Source organism: Somniosus microcephalus, unplaced genomic scaffold, assembly GCF_052327205.1.
Source record: "Somniosus microcephalus isolate GS21.2 unplaced genomic scaffold, FLI_Smic_1.0 unresolved_chr6, whole genome shotgun sequence".
NCBI classification, from domain to species: Eukaryota; Metazoa; Chordata; class Chondrichthyes; order Squaliformes; family Somniosidae; genus Somniosus; species Somniosus microcephalus.
Window position 1 is genome coordinate 1,479,597 of NW_028225184.1, and position 20,983 is coordinate 1,500,579.

The following is a 20,983-nucleotide window of genomic DNA, read 5'->3' on the forward strand; positions in this document are numbered from 1 at the left end:
GTGAATCAGAAGAAGCAGAAGAAGGAGAAGGAGAAGGCGAAGTCAGGAGGGTGAAGCAGAAGAAGTAGAAGAAGGAGAAGGAGAAGGTGAAGTCAGGAGGGTGAATCAGAAGAAGTAGAAGAAGGAGAAGGAGAAGGTGAAGTCAGGAGGGTGAATCAGAAGAAGCAGAAGAAGGAGAAGGAGAAGGTGAAGTCTGGAGGGTGAATCAGAAGAAGTAGAAGAAGGAGAAGGAGAAGCTGAAGTCTGGAGGGTGAATCAGAAGAAGTAGAAGAAGGAGAAGGAGAAGGTGAAGTCTGGAGGGTGAATCAGAGGAAGCAGAAGAAGGAGAAGGCGAAGGTGAAGTCTGGAGGGTGAATCAGAAGAAGCAGAAGAAGGAGAAGGAGAAGGTGAAGTCTGGAGGGTGAAGCAGAAGAAGTAGAAGAAGGAGAAGGAGAAGGTGAAGTCTGTAGGGTGAATCAGAAGAAGTAGAAGAAGGAGAAGGAGAAGGTGAAGTCTGGAGGGTGCATCAGAAGAAGCAGAAGAAGGAGAAGGAGAAGGTGAAGTCAGGAGGGTGAATCAGAAGAAGCAGAAGAAGGAGAAGGAGAAGGTGAAGTCTGGAGGTAGAAGCAGAAGAGGTAGAAGAAGGAGAAGGAGAAGGTGAAGTCTGGAGGGTGAATCAGAAGAAGCAGAAGAAGGAGAAGGAGAAGGTGAAGTCAGGAGGGTGAAGCAGAAGAAGTAGAAGAAGAAGAAGGAGAAGGTGAAGTCAGGAGGGTGAATCAGAAGAAGTAGAAGAAGGAGAAGGAGAAGGTGAAGTCAGGAGGGTGAATCAGAAGAAGCAGAAGAAGGAGAAGGAGAAGGTGAAGTCTGGAGTGTGAATCAGAAGAAGTAGAAGAAGGAGAAGGAGAATGTGAAGTCAGGAGGGTGAATCAGAAGAAGTAGAAGAAGGAGAAGGAGAAGGTGAAGTCAGGAGGGTGAATCAGAAGAAGCAGAAGAAGGAGAAGGAGAAGGTGAAGTCTGGAGGGAGAAGCAGAAGAAGTAGAAGAAGGAGAAGGAGAAGGTGAAGTCTGGAGGGTGAATCAGAAGAAGCAGAAGAAGGAGAAGGAGAAGGTGAAGTCTGGAGGGTGAATCAGAAGAAGCAGAAGAAGCAGAAGGAGAAGGCGAAGTCATGAGGGTGAAGCCGAAGATGTAGAAGAAGGAGAAGGAGAAGGTGAAGTCAGGAGGGTGAATCAGAAGAAGCAGAAGAAGGAGAAGGAGAAGGTGAAGTCTGGAGGGTGAATCAGAAGAAGCAGAAGAAGGAGAAGGAGAAGGTGAAGTCAGGATGGTGAAGCAGAAGAAGTAGAAGAAGAAGAAGGAGAAGGTGAAGTCAGGAGGGTGAATCAGAAGAAGTAGAAGAAGGAGAAGGAGAAGGTGAAGTCAGGAGGGTGAATCAGAAGAAGCAGAAGAAGGAGAAGGAGAAGGTGAAGTCTGGAGGGTGAATCAGAAGAAGTAGAAGAAGGAGAAGGAGAATGTGAAGTCAGGAGGGTGAATCAGAAGAAGTAGAAGAAGGAGAAGGAGAAGGTGAAGTATGGAGGTTGAATCAGAAGAAGCAGAAGAAGGAGAAGGAGAAGGTGAAGTCAGGAGGGTGAATCAGAAGAAGCAGAAGAAGGAGAAGGAGAAGGTGAAGTCTGGATTGTGAAGCAGAAGAAGTAGAAGAAGGAGAAGGAGAAGGTGAAGTCTGGAGGGTGAATCAGAAGAAGCAGAAGAAGGAGAAGGAGAAGGTGAAGTCTGGAGGGTGAATCAGAAGAACCAGAAGAAGGAGAAGGAGAAGGTGAAGTCTGGAGGGTGAATCAGAAGAAGTAGAAGAAGCAGAAGGAGAAGGTGAAGTCTGGAGGGTGAATCAGAAGAAGCAGAAGAAGGAGAAGGAGAAGGTGAAGTCTGGAGGGTGAATCAGAGGATGGAGAAGAAGGGGAAGGAGAAGGTGAAGTCTGGAGGGTGAATCAGAAGAAGTAGAAGAAGGAGAAGGAGAAGGTGAAGTCTGGAGGGTGAATCAGAGGAAGCAGAAGAAGGAGAAGGCGAAGGTGAAGTCTGGAGGGTGAATCAGAAGAAGCAGAAGAAGGAGAAGGAAAAGGTGAAGTCTGGAGGGTGAAGCAGAAGAAGTAGAAGACGGAGAAGGAGAAGGTGTAGTCTGGAGGGTGAATCAGAAGAAGTAGACGAAGGAGAAGGAGAAGGTGAAGTCTGGAGGGTGAATCAGAAGAAGCAGAATAAGGAGAAGGAGAAGGTGAAGTCAGGAGGGTGAGTCAGAAGAAGCACAAGAACGAGAAGGAGAAGGTGAAGTCTGGAGGGTGAATCAGAGGAAGCAGAAGAAGGAGAAGGAGAAGGTGAAGTCAGGAGGGTGAAGCAGAAGAAGTAGAAGAAGGAGAAGGAGAAGGTGAAGTCTGGAGGCTGAAGCAGAAGAAGTAGAAGAAGGAGAAGGAGAAGGTGAAGTCTGGAGGGTGAATCAGAGGAAGCAGAAGAAGGAGAAGGAGAAGATGAAGTCAGGAGGGTGAAGCAGAAGAAGTAGAAGAAGGAGAAGGAGAAGGTGAAGTCTGGAGGGTGAATCAGAAGAAGCAGAAGAAGGAGAAGGAGAAGGTGAAGTCTGGAGGGTGAATCAGAAGAACCAGAAGAAGGAGAAGGAGAAGGTGAAGTCAGGAGGGTGAATCAGAAGAAGTACAAGAAGGAGAAGGAGAAGGTGAAGTCAGGAGGGTGAATCAGAAGAAGTAGAAGAAGGAGAATGAGAAGGTGAAGTATGGAGGGTGAATCAGAAGAAGCAGAAGAAGGAGAAGGAGAAGGTGAAGTCAGGAGGGTGAATCAGAAGAAGCAGAAGAAGGAGAAGGAGAAGGTGAAGTCTGGAGGTACAAGCAGAAGAAGTAGAAGAAGGAGAAGGAGAAGGTGAAATCTGGAGGGTGAATCAGAAGAAGCAGAAGAAGGAGAAGGAGAAGGTGAAGTCAGGAGGGTGAAGCAGAAGAAGTAGAAGATGAAGAAGGAGAAGGTGAAGTCAGGAGGGTGAATCAGAAGAAGTAGAAGAAGGAGAAGGAGAAGGTGAAGTCAGGAGGGTGAATCAGAAGAAGCAGAAGAAGGAGAAGGAGAAGGTGAAGTCTGGAGGGTGAATCAGAAGAAGTAGAAGAAGGAGAAGGAGAATGTGAAGTCAGGAGGGTGAATCAGAAGAAGTAGAAGAAGGAGAAGGAGAAGGTGAAGTATGGAAGGTTGAATCAGAAGAAGCAGAAGAAGGAGAAGGAGAAGGTGAAGTCAGGTGGGTGAATCAGAAGAAGTAGAAGAAGGAGAAGGAGAAGGTGAAGTCTGGAGGGAATCAGAAGAAGCAGTAGAAGGAGAAGGAGAAGGTGAAGTCAGGAGTGTGAAGCAGAAGAAGTAGAAGAAGCAGAAGGAGAAGGTGAAGTCTGGAGGGTGAATCAGAAGAAGTTGAAGAAGGAGAAGGCGAAGGTGAAGTCTGGAGGGTGAATCAGAAGAACCAGAAGAAGGAGAAGGTGAAGTCTGGAGTGTGAATCAGAAGAAGTAGAAGAAGGAGAAGGAGAAGGTGAAGTCTGGAGGGTGAATCAGAAGAAGCAGAAGAAGGAGAAGGAGAAGGTGAAGTCTGGAGGGAGAAGCAGAAGAAGTAGAAGAAGGAGAAGGAGAAGGTGAAGTCTGGAGGGTGAATCAGAAGAAGCAGAAGAAGGAGAAGGAGAAGGCGAAGTCAGGAGGGTGAAGCAGAAGAAGTAGAAGAAGGAGAAGGAGAAGGTGAAGTCAGGAGGGCGAATCAGAAGAAGTAGAAGAAGGAGAAGGAGAAGGTGAAGTCAGGAGGGTGAATCAGAAGAAGCAGAAGAAGGAGAAGGAGAAGGTGAAGTCTGGAGGGTGAAGCAGAAGAAGTAGAAGAAGGAGAAGGAGAAGGTGAAGTCTGGAGGGTGAATCAGAAGAAGTAGAAGAAGGAGAAGGAGAAGGTGAAGTCTGGAGGGTGAATCAGAGGAAGCAGAAGAAGGAGAAGGTGAAGTTGAAGTCTGGAGGGTGAATCAGAAGAAGCAGAAGAAGGAGAAGGAGAAGGTGAAGTCTGGAGGGTGAAGCAGAAGAAGTAGAAGAAGGAGAAGGAGAAGGTGAAGTCTGTAGGGTGAATCAGAGGAAGCAGAAGAAGGAGAAGGAGAAGGTGAAGTCTGGAGGGTGAATCAGAAGAAGCAGAAGGAGAAGGAGAAGGTGAAGTCAGGAGGGTGAAGCAGAAGAAGTAGAAGAAGAAGAAGGAGTAGGTGAAGTCTGGAGGGTGAATCAGAAGAAGCAGAAGAAGGAGAAGGAGAAGGCGAAGTCAGGAGGGTGAAGCAGAAGAAGTAGAAGAAGGAGAATGAGAAGATGAAGTCTGGAGGGTGAATCAGAAGAAGCAGAAGAAGGAGAAGAGAAGGTGAAGTCTGGAGGGAGGAGCAGAAGAAGTAGAAGAAGGAGAAGGAGAAGGTGAAGTCTGGAGGGTGAATCAGAAGAAGCAGAAGAAGGAGAAGGAGAAGGCGAAGTCAGGAGGGTGAAGCAGAAGAAGTAGAAGAAGGAGAAGGAGAAGGTGAAGTCAGGAGGGTGAATCAGAAGAAGTAGAAGAAGGAGAAGGAGAAGGTGAAGTCAGGAGGGTGAATCAGAAGAAGCAGAAGAAGGAGAAGGAGAAGGTGAAGTCTGGAGGGTGAATCAGAAGAAGTAGAAGAAGGAGAAGGAGAAGCTGAAGTCTGGAGGGTGAATCAGAAGAAGTAGAAGAAGGAGAAGGAGAAGGTGAAGTCTGGAGGGTGAATCAGAGGAAGCAGAAGAAGGAGAAGGCGAAGGTGAAGTCTGGAGGGTGAATCAGAAGAAGCAGAAGAAGGAGAAGGAGAAGGTGAAGTCTGGAGGGTGAAGCAGAAGAAGTAGAAAAAGGAGAAGGAGAAGGTGAAGTCTGTAGGGTGAATCAGAAGAAGTAGAAGAAGGAGAAGGAGAAGGTGAAGTCTGGAGGGTGCATCAGAAGAAGCAGAAGAAGGAAAAGGAGAAGGTTAAGTCAGGAGGGTGAATCAGAAGAAGCAGAAGAAGGAGAAGGAGAAGGTGAAGTCTGGAGGTAGAAGCAGAAGAGGTAGAAGAAGGAGAAGGAGAAGGTGAAGTCTGGAGGGTGAATCAGAAGAAGCAGAAGAAGGAGAAGGAGAAGGTGAAGTCAGGAGGGTGAAGCAGAAGAAGTAGAAGAAGAAGAAGGAGAAGGTGAAGTCAGGAGGGTGAATCAGAAGAAGTAGAAGAAGGAGAAGGAGAAGGTGAAGTCAGGAGGGTGAATCAGAAGAAGCAGAAGAAGGAGAAGGAGAAGGTGAAGTCTGGAGTGTGAATCAGAAGAAGTAGAAGAAGGAGAAGGAGAATGTGAAGTCAGGAGGGTGAATCAGAAGAAGTAGAAGAAGGAGAAGGAGAAGGTGAAGTCAGGAGGGTGAATCAGAAGAAGCAGAAGAAGGAGAAGGAGAAGGTGAAGTCTGGAGGGAGAAGCAGAAGAAGTAGAAGAAGGAGAAGGAGAAGGTGAAGTCTGGAGGGTGAATCAGAAGAAGCAGAAGAAGGAGAAGGAGAAGGTGAAGTCAGGAGTGTGAAGCAGAAGAAGTAGAAGAAGGAGAAGGAGAAGGTGAAGTCTGGAGGGTGAATCAGAAGAAGTAGAAGAAGGAGAAGGCGAAGGTGAAGTCTGGAGGGAGAAGCAGAAGAAGTAGAAGAAGGAGAAGGAGAAGGTGAAGTCTGGAGGGTGAATCAGAAGAAGCAGAAGAAGCAGAAGGAGAAGGCGAAGTCATGAGGGTGAAGCCGAAGATGTAGAAGAAGGAGAAGGAGAAGGTGAAGTCAGGAGGGTGAATCAGAAGAAGCAGAAGAAGGAGAAGGAGAAGGTGAAGTCTGGAGGGTGAATCAGAAGAAGCAGAAGAAGGAGAAGGAGAAGGTGAAGTCAGGATGGTGAAGCAGAAGAAGTAGAAGAAGAAGAAGGAGAAGGTGAAGTCAGGAGGGTGAATCAGAAGAAGTAGAAGAAGGAGAAGGAGAAGCTGAAGTCAGGAGGGTGAATCAGAAGAAGCAGAAGAAGGAGAAGGAGAAGGTGAAGTCTGGAGGGTGAATCAGAAGAAGTAGAAGAAGGAGAAGGAGAATGTGAAGTCAGGAGGGTGAATCAGAAGAAGTAGAAGAAGGAGAAGGAGAAGGTGAAGTATGGAGGTTGAATCAGAAGAAGCAGAAGAAGGAGAAGGAGAAGGTGAAGTCAGGAGGGTGAATCAGAAGAAGCAGAAGAAGGAGAAGGAGAAGGTGAAGTCTGGATTGTGAAGCAGAAGAAGTAGAAGAAGGAGAAGGAGAAGGTGAAGTCTGGAGGGTGAATCAGAAGAAGCAGAAGAAGGAGATGGAGAAGGTGAAGTCTGGAGGGTGAATCAGAAGAACCAGAAGAAGGAGAAGGAGAAGGTGAAGTCTGGAGGGTGAATCAGAAGAAGTAGAAGAAGCAGAAGGAGAAGGTGAAGTCTGGAGGGTGAATCAGAAGAAGCAGAAGAAGGAGAAGGAGAAGGTGAAGTCTGGAGGGTGAATCAGAGGATGGAGAAGAAGGGGAAGGAGAAGGTGAAGTCTGGAGGGTGAATCAGAAGAAGTAGAAGAAGGAGAAGGAGAAGGTGAAGTCTGGAGGGTGAATCAGAGGAAGCAGAAGAAGGAGAAGGCGAAGGTGAAGTCTGGAGGGTGAATCAGAAGAAGCAGAAGAAGGAGAAGGAAAAGGTGAAGTCTGGAGGGTGAAGCAGAAGAAGTAGAAGACGGAGAAGGAGAAGGTGAAGTCTGGAGGGTGAATCAGAAGAAGTAGACGAAGGAGAAGGAGAAGGTGAAGTCTGGAGGGTGAATCAGAAGAAGCAGAATAAGGAGAAGGAGAAGGTGAAGTCAGGAGGGTGAGTCAGAAAAAGCACAAGAACGAGAAGGAGAAGGTGAAGTCTGGAGGGTGAATCAGAGGAAGCAGAAGAAGGAGAAGGAGAAGGTGAAGTCAGGAGGGTGAAGCAGAAGAAGTAGAAGAAGGAGAAGGAGAAGGTGAAGTCTGGAGGCTGAAGCAGAAGAAGTAGAAGAAGGAGAAGGAGAAGGTGAAGTCTGGAGGGTGAATCAGAGGAAGCAGAAGAAGGAGAAGGAGAAGATGAAGTCAGGAGGGTGAAGCAGAAGAAGTAGAAGAAGGAGAAGGAGAAGGTGAAGTCTGGAGGGTGAATCAGAAGAAGCAGAAGAAGGAGAAGGAGAAGGTGAAGTCTGGAGGGTGAATCAGAAGAACCAGAAGAAGGAGAAGGAGAAGGTGAAGTCAGGAGGGTGAATCAGAAGAAGTAGAAGAAGGAGAAGGAGAAGGTGAAGTCAGGAGGGTGAATCAGAAGAAGTAGAAGAAGGAGAATGAGAAGGTGAAGTATGGAGGGTGAATCAGAAGAAGCAGAAGAAGGAGAAGGAGAAGGTGAAGTCAGGAGGGTGAATCAGAAGAAGCAGAAGAAGGAGAAGGAGAAGGTGAAGTCTGGAGGTACAAGCAGAAGAAGTAGAAGAAGGAGAAGGAGAAGGTGAAATCTGGAGGGTGAATCAGAAGAAGCAGAAGAAGGAGAAGGAGAAGGTGAAGTCAGGAGGGTGAAGCAGAAGAAGTAGAAGATGAAGAAGGAGAAGGTGAAGTCAGGAGGGTGAATCAGAAGAAGTAGAAGAAGGAGAAGGAGAAGGTGAAGTCAGGAGGGTGAATCAGAAGAAGCAGAAGAAGGAGAAGGAGAAGGTGAAGTCTGGAGGGTGAATCAGAAGAAGTAGAAGAAGGAGAAGGAGAATGTGAAGTCAGGAGGGTGAATCAGAAGAAGTAGAAGAAGGAGAAGGAGAAGGTGAAGTATGGAAGGTTGAATCAGAAGAAGCAGAAGAAGGAGAAGGAGAAGGTGAAGTCAGGTGGGTGAATCAGAAGAAGTAGAAGAAGGAGAAGGAGAAGGTGAAGTCTGGAGGGAATCAGAAGAAGCAGTAGAAGGAGAAGGAGAAGGTGAAGTCAGGAGTGTGAAGCAGAAGAAGTAGAAGAAGCAGAAGGAGAAGGTGAAGTCTGGAGGGTGAATCAGAAGAAGTTGAAGAAGGAGAAGGCGAAGGTGAAGTCTGGAGGGTGAATCAGAAGAACCAGAAGAAGGAGAAGGTGAAGTCTGGAGTGTGAATCAGAAGAAGTAGAAGAAGGAGAAGGAGAAGGTGAAGTCTGGAGGGTGAATCAGAAGAAGCAGAAGAAGGAGAAGGAGAAGGTGAAGTCTGGAGGGAGAAGCAGAAGAAGTAGAAGAAGGAGAAGGAGAAGGTGAAGTCTGGAGGGTGAATCAGAAGAAGCAGAAGAAGGAGAAGGAGAAGGCGAAGTCAGGAGGGTGAAGCAGAAGAAGTAGAAGAAGGAGAAGGAGAAGGTGAAGTCAGGAGGGCGAATCAGAAGAAGTAGAAGAAGGAGAAGGAGAAGGTGAAGTCAGGAGGGTGAATCAGAAGAAGCAGAAGAAGGAGAAGGAGAAGGTGAAGTCTGGAGGGTGAAGCAGAAGAAGTAGAAGAAGGAGAAGGAGAAGGTGAAGTCTGGAGGGTGAATCAGAAGAAGTAGAAGAAGGAGAAGGAGAAGGTGAAGTCTGGAGGGTGAATCAGAGGAAGCAGAAGAAGGAGAAGGTGAAGTTGAAGTCTGGAGGGTGAATCAGAAGAAGCAGAAGAAGGAGAAGGAGAAGGTGAAGTCTGGAGGGTGAAGCAGAAGAAGTAGAAGAAGGAGAAGGAGAAGGTGAAGTCTGTAGGGTGAATCAGAGGAAGCAGAAGAAGGAGAAGGAGAAGGTGAAGTCTGGAGGGTGAATCAGAAGAAGCAGAAGAAGGAGAAGGAGAAGGTGAAGTCAGGAGGGTGAAGCAGAAGAAGTAGAAGAAGAAGAAGGAGTAGGTGAAGTCAGGAGGGTGAATCACAAGAAGTAGAAGAAGGAGAAGGAGAAGGTGAAGTCAGGAGGGTGAATCAGAAGAAGCAGAAGAAGGAGAAGGAGAAGGTGAAGTCTGGAGGGTGAATCAGAAGAAGTTGAAGAAGGAGAAGGAGAATGTGAAGTCAGGAGGGTGAATCAGAAGAAGTAGAAGAAGGAGAAGGAGAAGGTGAAGTATGGAGGGTGAATCAGAAGAAGCAGAAGAAGGAGAAGGAGAAGGTGAAGTCAGGAGGGTGAATCAGAAGAAGCAGAAGAAGGAGAAGGAGAAGGTGAAGTCTGGAGTGTGAAGCAGAAGAAGTAGAAGAAGGAGAAGGAGAAGGTGAAGTCTGGAGGGTGAATCAGAAGAAGCAGAAGAAGGAGAAGGAGAAGGTGAAGTCTGGAGGGTGAATCAGAAGAACCAGAAGAAGGAGCAGGAGAAGGTGAAGTCTGGTGGGTGAATCAGAAGAAGTCGAAGAAGGAGAAGGAGAAGGTGAAGTCAGGAGGGTGAATCAGAGGAAGCAGAAGAAGGAGAAGGAGAAGGTGAAGTCTGGAGGATGAATCAGAAGAAGTAGAAGAAGGAGAAGGAGAAGGTGAAGTCTGGAGGGTGAATCAGAAGAAGTAGAAGAAGGAGAAGGAGAAGGTGAAGTCTGGAGGGTGAATCAGAAGAAGCAGAAGAAAGAGAAGGAGATGGTGAAGTCTGCAGGGTGAATCAGAAGAAGCAGAAGAAGGTGAAGGAGAAGGTGAAGTCTCGAGGGTGAATCAGAAGAAGCAGAAGAAGGAGAAGGAGAGGTGAAGTCTGGAGGGTGAATCAGAAGAAGCAGAAGAAGGAGAAGGAGAAGGTGAAGTCTGGAGTGTGAATCAGAAGAAGGAGAAGGAGAAGGTGAAGTCTGGAGGGTGAATCAGAAGAAGCAGAAAAAGGAGAAGGAGAAGGTGAAGTCAGGAGGGTGAATCAGAAGAAGTAGAAGAAGGAAAAGGAGAAGGTGAAGTCAGGAGGGTGAATCAGAGGAAGCAGAAGAAGGAGAAGGAGAAGGTGAAGTCTGCAGGGTGAATCAGAAGAAGGAGAAGAAGGAGAAGGAGAAGGTGAAGTCTGGAGGGTGAATCAGAAGAAGTAGAAGAAGGAGAAGGCGACGGTGAAGTCAGGAGGGTGAAGCAGAAGAAGCAGAAGAAGCAGAAGGAGAAGATGAAGTCAGGAGGGTGAATCAGAAGAAGCAGAAGAAGGAGAAGGAGAAGGTGATGTCTGGAGGGTGAATCAGAAGATGTAGAAGAAGGAGAAGGAGAAGGTGAAGTCTGGAGGGTGAATCAGAAGAAGCAGAAGAAGGAGAAGGAGAAGGTGAAGTCTGGAGGGTGAATCAGAAGAAGCAGAAGAAGGAGAAGGAGAAGGTGAAGTCAGGAGGGTGAATCAGAAGAAGCAGAAGAAGGAGAAGAAGAAGGTGAAGTCTGGAGGGTGAATCAGAAGAAGTAGAAGAAGGAGAAGGAGAAGGTGAAGTCTGGAGGGAGAAGCAGAAGAAGTAGAAGAAGGAGGAGGCGAAGGTGAATTCAGGAGGGTGAAGCAGAAGAAGTAGAAGAAGGAGAAGGAGAAGGTGAAGTCTGGAGGATGAATCAGAAGAAGTAGAAGAAGGAGAAGGAGAAGGTGAAGTCTGGAGGGTGAATCAGAGGAAGCAGAAGAAGGAGAAGGAGAAGGTGAAGTCTGGAGGGTGAATCAGAAGAAGTAGAAGAAGGAGAAGGAGAAGATGAAGTCTGGAGGGTGAATCAGAAGAAGCAGAAGAAGGAGAAGAGAAGGTGAAGTCTGGAGGGAGGAGCAGAAGAAGTAGAAGAAGGAGAAGGAGAAGGTGAAGTCTGGAGGGTGAATCAGAAGAAGCAGAAGAAGGAGAAGGAGAAGGCGAAGTCAGGAGGGTGAAGCAGAAGAAGTAGAAGAAGGAGAAGGAGAAGGTGAAGTCAGGAGGGTGAATCAGAAGAAGTAGAAGAAGGAGAAGGAGAAGGTGAAGTCAGGAGGGTGAATCAGAAGAAGCAGAAGAAGGAGAAGGAGAAGGTAAAGTCTGGAGGGTGAATCAGAAGAAGTAGAAGAAGGAGAAGGAGAAGCTGAAGTCTGGAGGGTGAATCAGAAGAAGTTGAAGAAGGAGAAGGAGAAGGTGAAGTCTGGAGGGTGAATCAGAGGAACCAGAAGAAGGAGAAGGCGAAGGTGAAGTCTGGAGGGTGAATCAGAAGAAGCAGAAGAAGGAGAAGGAGAAGGTGAAGTCTGGAGGGTGAAGCAGAAGAAGTAGAAGAAGGAGAAGGAGAAGGTGAAGACTGTAGGGTGAATCAGAAGAAGTAGAAGAAGGAGAAGGAGAAGGTGAAGTCTGGAGGATGCATCAGAAGAAGCAGAAGAAGGAGAAGGAGAAGGTGAAGTCAGGAGGGTGAATCAGAAGAAGCAGAAGAAGGAGAAGGAGAAGGTGAAGTCTGGAGGTGGAAGCAGAAGAGGTAGAAGAAGGAGAAGGAGAAGGTGAAGTCTGGAGGGTGAATCAGAAAAAGCAGAAGAAGGAGAAGGAGAAGGTGAAGTCAGGAGGGTGAAGCAGAAGAAGTAGAAGAAGAAGAAGGAGAAGGTGAAGTCAGGAGGGTGAATCAGAAGAAGTAGAAGAAGGAGAAGGAGAAGGTGAAGTCAGGAGGGTGAATCAGAAGAAGCAGAAGAAGGAGAAGGAGAAGGTGAAGTCTGGAGTGTGAATCAGAAGAAGTAGAAGAAGGAGAAGGAGAATGTGAAGTCAGGAGGGTGAATCAGAAGAAGTAGAAGAAGGAGAAGGAGAAGGTGAAGTATGGAAGGTTGAATCAGAAGAAGCAGAAGAAGGAGAAGGAGAAGGTGAAGTCAGGAGGGTGAATCAGAAGAAGCAGAAGAAGGAGAAGGAGAAGGTGAAGTCTGGAGGGAGAAGCAGAAGAAGTAGAAGAAGGAGAAGGAGAAGGTGAAGTCTGGAGGGTGAATCAGAAGAAGCAGAAGAAGGAGAAGGAGAAGGTGAAGTCTGGAGTGTGAAGCAGAAGAAGTAGAAGAAGGAGAAGGAGAAGGTGAAGTCTGGAGGGTGAATCAGAAGAAGTAGAAGAAGGAGAAGGCGAAGGTGAAGTCTGCAGGGAGAAGCAGAAGAAGTAGAAGAAGCAGAAGGAGAAGGCGAAGTCATGAGGGTGAAGCCGAAGATGTAGAAGAAGGAGAAGGAGAAGGTGAAGTCAGGAGGGTGAATCAGAAGAAGCAGAAGAAGGAGAAGGAGAAGGTGAAGTCTGGAGGGTGAATCAGAAGAAGCAGAAGAAGGAGAAGGAGAAGGTGAAGTCAGGATGGTGAAGCAGAAGAAGTAGAAGAAGAAGAAGGAGAAGGTGAAGTCAGGAGGGTGAATCAGAAGAAGTAGAAGAAGGAGAAGGAGAAGGTGAAGTCAGGAGGGTGAATCAGAAGAAGCAGAAGAAGGAGAAGGAGAAGGTGAAGTCTGGAGGGTGAATCAGAAGAAGTAAAAGAAGGAGAAGGAGAATGTGAAGTCAGGAGGGTGAATCAGAAGAAGTAGAAGAAGGAGAAGGAGAAGGTGAAGTATGGAGGTTGAATCAGAAGAAGCAGAAGAAGGAGAAGGAGAAGGTGAAGTCAGGAGGGTGAATCAGAAGAAGCAGAAGAAGGAGAAGGTGAAGTCTGGATTGTGAAGCAGAAGAAGTAGAAGAAGGAGAAGGAGAAGGTGAAGTCTGGAGGGTGAATCAGAAGACGCAGAAGAAGGAGAAGGAGAAGGTGAAGTCAGGAGGGTGAATCAGAAGAAGTAGAAGAAGGAAAAGGAGAAGGTGAAGTCAGGAGGGTGAATCAGAGGAAGCAGAAGAAGGAGAAGGAGAAGGTGAAGTCTGGAGGGTGAATCAGAAGAAGGAGAAGAAGGAGAAGGAGAAGGTGAAGTCTGGAGGGTGAATCAGAAGAAGTAGAAGAAGGAGAAGGCGACGGTGAAGTCAGGAGGGTGAAGCAGAAGAAGCAGAAGAAGCAGAAGGAGAAGGTGAAGTCAGGAGGGTGAATCAGAAGAAGCAGAAGAAGGAGAAGGAGAAGGTGATGTCTGGAGGGTGAATCAGAAGATGTAGAAGAAGGAGAAGGAGAAGGTGAAGTCTGGAGGGTGAATCAGAAGAAGCAGAAGAAGGAGAAGGAGAAGGTGAAGTCTGGAGGGTGAATCAGAAGAAGCAGAAGAAGGAGAAGGAGAAGGTGAAGTCAGGAGGGTGAATCAGAAGAAGCAGAAGAAGGAGAAGGAGAAGGTGAAGTCTGGAGGGTGAATCAGAAGAAGTAGAAGAAGGAGAAGGAGAAGGTGAAGTCTGGAGGGAGAAGCAGAAGAAGTAGAAGAAGGAGGAGGCGAAGGTGAATTCAGGAGGGTGAAGCAGAAGAAGTAGAAGAAGGAGAAGGAGAAGGTGAAGTCTGGAGGATGAATCAGACGAAGTAGAAGAAGGAGAAGGAGAAGGTGAAGTCTGGAGGGTGAATCAGAAGAAGCAGAAGAAGGAGAAGGAGAAGGTGAAGATGAAGTCTGGAGGGTGAATCAGAAGAAGCAGAAGAAGGAGAAGAGAAGGTGAAGTCTGGAGGGAGGAGCAGAAGAAGTAGAAGAAGGAGAAGGAGAAGGTGAAGTCTGGAGGGTGAATCAGAAGAAGCAGAAGAAGGAGAAGGAGAAGGCGAAGTCAGGAGGGTGAAGCAGAAGAAGTAGAAGAAGGAGAAGGAGAAGGTGAAGTCAGGAGGGTGAATCAGAAGAGGTAGAAGAAGGAGAAGGAGAAGGTGAAGTCAGGAGGGTGAGTCAGAAGAAGCAGAAGAAGGAGAAGGAGAAGGTGAAGTCTGGAGGGTGAATCAGAAGAAGTAGAAGAAGGAGAAGGAGAAGCTGAAGTCTGGAGGGCGAATCAGAAGAAGTAGAAGAAGGAGAAGGAGAAGGTGAAGTCTGGAGGGTGAATCAGAGGAAGCAGAAGAAGGAGAAGGCGAAGGTGAAGTCTGGAGGGTGAATCAGAAGAAGCAGAAGAAGGAGAAGGAGAAGGTGAAGTCTGGAGGGTGAAGCAGAAGAAGTAGAAGAAGGAGAAGGAGAAGGTGAAGTCTGTAGGGTGAATCAGAAGAAGTAGAAGAAGGAGAAGGAGAAGGTGAAGTCTGGAGGGTGCATCAGAAGAAGCAGAAGAAGGAGAAGGAGAAGGTGAAGTCAGGAGGGTGAATCAGAAGAAGCAGAAGAAGGAGAAGGAGAAGGTGAAGTCTGGAGGTAGAAGCAGAAGAGGTAGAAGAAGGAGAAGGAGAAGGTGAAGTCTGGAGGGTGAATCAGAAGAAGCAGAAGAAGGAGAAGGTGAAGTCAGGAGGGTGAAGCAGAAGAAGTAGAAGAAGAAGAAGGAGAAGGTGAAGTCAGGAGGGTGAATCAGAAGAAGTAGAAGAAGGAGAAGGAGAAGGTGAAGTCAGGAGGGTGAATCAGAAGAAGCAGAAGAAGGAGAAGGAGAAGGTGAAGTCTGGAGTGTGAATCAGAAGAAGTAGAAGAAGGAGAAGGAGAATGTGAAGTCAGGAGGGTGAATCAGAAGAAGTTGAAGAAGGAGAAGGAGAAGGTGAAGTATGGAAGGTTGAATCAGAAGAAGCAGAAGAAGGAGAAGGAGAAGATGAAGTCAGGAGGGTGAATCAGAAGAAGCAGAAGAAGGAGAAGGAGAAGGTGAAGTCTGGAGGGAGAAGCAGAAGAAGTAGAAGAAGGAGAAGGAGAAGGTGAAGTCTGGAGGGTGAATCAGAAGAAGCAGAAGAAGGAGAAGGAGAAGGTGAAGTCAGGAGTGTGAGGCAGAAGAAGTAGAAGAAGGAGAAGGAGAAGGTGAAGTCTGGAGGGTGAATCAGAAGAAGTAGAAGAAGGAGAAGGCGAAGGTGAAGTCTGGAGGGAGAAGCAGAAGAAGTAGAAGAAGGAGAAGGAGAAGGTGAAGTCTGGAGGGTGAATCAGAAGAAGCAGAAGAAGCAGAAGGAGAAGGCGAAGTCATGAGGGTGAAGCCGAAGATGTAGAAGAAGGAGAAGGAGAAGGTGAAGTCAGGAGGGTGAATCAGAAGAAGCAGAAGAAGGAGAAGGAGAAGGTGAAGTCTGGAGGGTGAATCAGAAGTAGCAGAAGAAGGAGAAGGAGAAGGTGAAGTCAGGATGGTGAAGCAGAAGAAGTAGAAGAAGAAGAAGGAGAAGGTGAAGTCAGGAGGGTGAATCAGAAGAAGTAGAAGAGGGAGAAGGAGAAGGTGAAGTCAGGAGGGTGAATCAGAAGAAGCAGAAGAAGGAGAAGGAGAAGGTGAAGTCTGGAGGGTGAATCAGAAGAAGTAGAAGAAGGAGAAGGAGAATGTGAAGTCAGGAGGGTGAATCAGAAGAAGTAGAAGAAGGAGAAGGAGAAGGTGAAGTATGGAGGTTGAATCAGAAGAAGCAGAAGAAGGAGAAGGAGAAGGTGAAGTCAGGAGGGTGAATCAGAAGAAGCAGAAGAAGGAGAAGGAGAAGGTGAAGTCTGGATTGTGAAGCAGAAGAAGTAGAAGAAGGAGAAGGAGAAGGTGAAGTCTGGAGGGAGAATCAGAAGAAGCAGAAGAAGGAGAAGGAGAAGGTGAAGTCTGCAGGGTGAATCAGAAGAACCAGAAGAAGGAGAAGGAGAAGGTGAAGTCTGGAGGGTGAATCAGAAGAAGTAGAAGAAGCAGAAGGAGAAGGTGAAGTCTGGAGGGTGAATCAGAAGAAGCAGAATAAGGAGAAGGAGAAGGTGAAGTCTGGAGGGTGAATCAGAGGATGGAGAAGAAGGAGAAGGAGAAGGTGAAGTCTGGAGGGTGAATCAGAAGAAGTAGAAGAAGGAGAAGGAGAAGGTGAAGTCTGGAGGGTGAATCAGAGGAAGCAGAAGAAGGAGAAGGCGAAGGTGAAGTCTGGAGGGTGAATCAGAAGAAGCAGAAGAAGGAGAAGGAAAAGGTGAAGTCTGGAGGGTGAAGCAGAAGAAGTAGAAGACGGAGAAGGAGAAGGTGAAGTCTGGAGGGTGAATCAGAAGAAGTAGACGAAGGAGAAGGAGAAGGTGAAGTCTGGAGGGTGAATCAGAAGAAGCAGAATAAGGAGAAGGAGAAGGTGAAGTCAGGAGGGTGAGTCAGAAGAAGCACAAGAACGAGAAGGAGAAGGTGAAGTCTGGAGGGTGAATCAGAGGAAGCAGAAGAAGGAGAAGGAGAAGGTGAAGTCAGGAGGGTGAAGCAGAAGAAGTAGAAGAAGGAGAATGAGAAGGTGAAGTCTGGAGGCTGAAGCAGAAGAAGTAGAAGAAGGAGAAGGAGAAGGTGAAGTCTGGAGGGTGAATCAGAGGAAGCAGAAGAAGGAGAAGGAGAAGATGAAGTCAGGAGGGTGAAGCAGAAGAAGTAGAAGAAGGAGAAGGAGAAGGTGAAGTCTGGAGGGTGAATCAGAAGAAGCAGAAGAAGGAGAAGGAGAAGGTGAAGTCTGGAGGGTGAATCAGAAGAAGCAGAAGAAGGAGAAGGAGAAGGTGAAGTCTGGAGGGTGAATCAGAAGAAGTAGAAGAAGGAGAAGGAGAAGGTGAAGTCTGGAGGGAGAAGCAGAAGAATTGAAGAAGGAGGAGGCGAAGGTGAATTCAGGAGGGTGAAGCAGAAGAAGTAGAAGAAGGAGAAGGAGAAGGTGAAGTCTGGAGGATGAATCAGAAGAAGTAGAAGAAGGAGAAGGAGAAGGTGAAGTCTGGAGGGTGAATCAGAAGAAGCAGAAGAAGGAGAAGGAGAAGGTGAAGTCTGGAGGGTGAATCAGAAGAAGTAGAAGAAGGAGAAGGAGAAGATGAAGTCTGGAGGGTGAATCAGAAGAAGCAGAAGAAGGAGAAGAGAAGGTGAAGTCTGGAGGGAGGAGCAGAAGAAGTAGAAGAAGGAGAAGGAGAAGGTGAAGTCTGGAGGGTGAATCAGAAGAAGCAGAAGAAGGAGAAGGAGAAGGCGAAGTCAGGAGGGTGAAGCAGAAGAAGTAGAAGAAGGAGAAGGAGAAGGTGAAGTCAGGAGGGTGAATCAGAAGAAGTAGAAGAAGGAGAAGGAGAAGGTGAAGTCAGGAGGGTGAATCAGAAGAAGCAGAAGAAGGAGAAGGAGAAGGTAAAGTCTGGAGGGTGAATCAGAAGAAGTAGAAGAAGGAGAAGGAGAAGCTGAAGTCTGGAGGGTGAATCAGAAGAAGTAGAAGAAGGAGAAGGAGAAGGTGAAGTCTGGAGGGTGAACCAGAGGAAGCAGAAGAAGGAGAAGGCGAAGGTGAAGTCTGGAGGGTGAATCAGAAGAAGCAGAAGAAGGAGAAGGAGAAGGTGAAGTCTGGAGGGTGAAGCAGAAGAAGTAGAAGAAGGAGAAGGAGAAGGTGAAGTCTGTAGGGTGAATCAGAAGAAGTAGAAGAAGGAGAAGGAGAAGGTGAAGTCTGGAGGGTGCATCAGAAGAAGCAGAAGAAGGAGAAGGAGAAGGTGAAGTCAGGAGGGTGAATCAGAAGAAGCAGAAGAAGGAGAAGGAGAAGGTGAAGTCTGGAGGTAGAAGCAGAAGAGGTAGAAGAAGGAGAAGGAGAAGGTGAAGTCTGGAGGGTGAATCAGAAGACGCAGAAGAAGGAGAAGGAGAAGGTGAAGTCAGGAGGGTGAAGCAGAAGAAGTAGAAGAAGAAGAAGGAGAAGGTGAAGTCAGGAGGGTGAATCAGAAGAAGTAGAAGAAGGAGAAGGAGAAGGTGAAGTCAGGAGGGTGAATCAGAAGAAGCAGAAGAAGGAGAAGGAGAAGGTGAAGTCTGGAGTGTGAATCAGAAGAAGTAGAAGAAGGAGAAGGAGAATGTGAAGTCAGGAGGGTGAATCAGAAGAAGTAGAAGAAGGAGAAGGAGAAGGTGAAGTATGGAACGTTGAATCAGAAGAAGCAGAAGAAGGAGAAGGAGAAGGTGAAGTCAGGAGGGTGAATCAGAAGAAGCAGAAGAAGGAGAAGGAGAAGGTGAAGTCTGGAGGGAGAAGCAGAAGAAGTAGAAGAAGGAGAAGGAGAAGGTGAAGTCTGGAGGGTGAATCAGAAGAAGCAGAAGAAGGAGAAGGAGAAGGTGAAGTCAGGAGTGTGAAGCAGAAGAAGTAGAAGAAGGAGAAGGAGAAGGTGAAGTCTGGAGGGTGAATCAGAAGAAGTAGAAGAAGGAGAAGGCGAAGGTGAAGTCTGCAGGGAGAAGCAGAAGAAGTAGAAGAAGGAGAAGGAGAAGGTGACGTCTGGAGGGTGAATCAGAAGAAGCAGAAGAAGCAGAAGGAGAAGGCGAAGTCATGAGGGTGAAGCCGAAGATGTAGAAGAAGGAGAAGGAGAAGGTGAAGTCAGGAGGGTGAATCAGAAGAAGCAGAAGAAGGAGAAGGAGAAGGTGAAGTCTGGAGGGTGAATCAGAAGAAGCAGAAGAAGGAGAAGGAGAAGGTGAAGTCAGGATGGTGAAGCAGAAGAAGTAGAAGAAGAAGAAGGAGAAGGTGAAGTCAGGAGGGTGAATCAGAAGAAGTAGAAGAAGGAGAAGGAGAAGGTGAAGTCAGGAGGGTGAATCAGAAGAAGCAGAAGAAGGAGAAGGAGAAGGTGAAGTCTGGAGGGTGAATCAGAAGAAGTAGAAGAAGGAGAAGGAGAATGTGAAGTCAGGAGGGTGAATCAGAAGAAGGAGAAGAAGGAGAAGGAGAAGGTGAAGTATGGAGGTTGAATCAGAAGAAGCAGAAGAAGGAGAAGGAGAAGGTGAAGTCAGGAGGGTGAATCAGAAGAAGCAGAAGAAGGAGAAGGAGAAGGTGAAGTCTGGATTGTGAAGCAGAAGAAGTAGAAGAAGGAGAAGGAGAAGGTGAAGTCTGGAGGGTGAATCAGAAGAAGCAGAAGAAGGAGAAGGAGAAGGTGAAGTCAGGAGGGTGAATCAGAAGAAGTAGAAGAAGGAAAAGGAGAAGGTGAAGTCAGGAGGGTGAATCAGAGGAAGCAGAAGAAGGAGAAGGAGAAGGTGAAGTCTGGAGGGTGAATCAGAAGAAGGAGAAGAAGGAGAAGGAGAAGGTGAAGTCTGGAGGGTGAATCAGAAGAAGTAGAAGAAGGAGAAGGCGACGGTGAAGTCAGGAGGGTGAAGCAGAAGAAGCAGAAGAAGCAGAAGGAGAAGGTGAAGTCTGGAGGGTGAATCAGAAGAAGCAGAAGAAGGAGAAGGAGAAGGTGAAGTCTGGAGGGTGAATCAGAAGAAGCAGAAGAAGGAGAAGGAGAAGGTGAAGTCAGGAGGGTGAATCAGAAGAAGCAGAAGAAGGAGAAGGAGAAGGTGAAGTCTGGAGGGTGAATCAGAAGAAGTAGAAGAAGGAGAAGGAGAAGGTGAAGTCTGGAGGGAGAAGCAGAAGAAGTAGAAGAAGGAGGAGGCGAAGGTGAATTCAGGAGGGTGAAGCAGAAGAAGTAGAAGAAGGAGAAGGAGAAGGTGAAGTCTGGAGGATGAATCAGAAGAAGTAGAAGAAGGAGAAGGAGAAGGTGAAGTCTGGAGGGTGAATCAGAAGAAGCAGAAGAAGGAGAAGGAGAAGGTGAAGTCTGGAGGGTGAATCAGAAGAAGTAGAAGAAGGAGAAGGAGAAGATGAAATCTGGAGGGTGAATCAGAAGAAGCAGAAGAAGGAGAAGAGAAGGTGAAGTCTGGAGGGAGGAGCAGAAGAAGTAGAAGAAGGAGAAGGAGAAGGTGAAGTCTGGAGGGTGAATCAGAAGAAGCAGAAGAAGGAGAAGGAGAAGGCGAAGTCAGGAGGGTGAAGCAGAAGAAGTAGAAGAAGGAGAAGGAGAAGGTGAAGTCAGGAGGGTGAATCAGAAGAAGTAGAAGAAGGAGAAGGAGAAGGTGAAGTCAGGAGGCTGAATCAGAAGAAGCAGAAGAAGGAGAAGGAGAAGGTGAAGTCTGGAGGGTGAATCAGAAGAAGTAGAAGAAGGAGAAGGAGAAGCTGAAGTCTGGAGGGTGAATCAGAAGAAGTAGAAGAAGGAGAAGGAGAAGGTGAAGTCTGGAGGGTGAATCAGAGGAAGCAGAAGAAGGAGAAGGCGAAGGTGAAGTCTGGAGGGTGAATCAGAAGAAGCAGAAGAAGGAGAAGGAGAAGGTGAAGTCTGGAGGGTGAAGCAGAAGAAGTAGAAGAAGGAGAAGGAGAAGGTGAAGTCTGTAGGGTGAATCAGAAGAAGTAGAAGAAGGAGAAGGAGAAGGTGAAGTCTGGAGGGTGCATCAGAAGAAGCAGAAGAAGGAGAAGGAGAAGGTGAAGTCAGGAGGGTGAATCAGAAGAAGCAGAAGAAGGAGAAGGAGAAGGTGAAGTCTGGAGGTAGAAGCAGAAGAGGTAGAAGAAGGAGAAGGAGAAGGTGAAGTCTGGAGGGTGAATCAGAAGAAGCAGAAGAAGGAGAAGGAGAAGGTGAAGTCAGGAGGGTGAAGCAGAAGAAGTAGAAGAAGAAGAAGGAGAAGGTGAAGTCAGGAGGGTGAATCAGAAGAAGTAGAAGAAGGAGAAGGAGAAGGTGAAGTCAGGAGGGTGAATCAGAAGAAGCAGAAGAAGGAGAAGGAGAAGGTGAAGTCTGGAGTGTGAATCAGAAGAAGTAGAAGAAGGAGAAGGAGAATGTGAAGTCAGGAGGGTGAATCAGAAGAAGTAGAAGAAGGAGAAGGAGAAGGTGAAGTCAGGAGGGTGAATCAGAAGAAGCAGAAGAAGGAGAAGGAGAAGGTGAAGTCTGGAGGGAGAAGCAGAAGAAGTAGAAGAAGGAGAAGGAGAAGGTGAAGTCTGGAGGGTGAATCAGAAGAAGCAGAAGAAGGAGAAGGAGAAGGTGAAGTCAGGAGTGTGAAGCAGAAGAAGTAGAAGAAGGAGAAGGAGAAGGTGAAGTCTGGAGGGTGAATCAGAAGAAGTAGAAGAAGGAGAAGGCGAAGGTGAAGTCTGGAGGGAGAAGCAGAAGAAGTAGAAGAAGGAGAAGGAGAAGGTGAAGTCTGGAGGGTGAATCAGAAGAAGCAGAAGAAGCAGAAGGAGAAGGCGAAGTCATGAGGGTGAAGCCGAAGATGTAGAAGAAGGAGAAGGAGAAGGTGAAGTCAGGAGGGTGAATCAGAAGAAGCAGAAGAAGGAGAAGGAGAAGGTGAAGTCTGGAGGGTGAATCAGAAGAAGCAGAAGAAGGAGAAGGAGAAGGTGAAGTCAGGATGGTGAAGCAGAAGAAGTAGAAGAAGAAGAAGGAGAAGGTGAAGTCAGGAGGGTGAATCAGAAGAAGTAGAAGAAGGAGAAGGAGAAGGTGAAGTCAGGAGGGTGAATCAGAAGAAGCAGA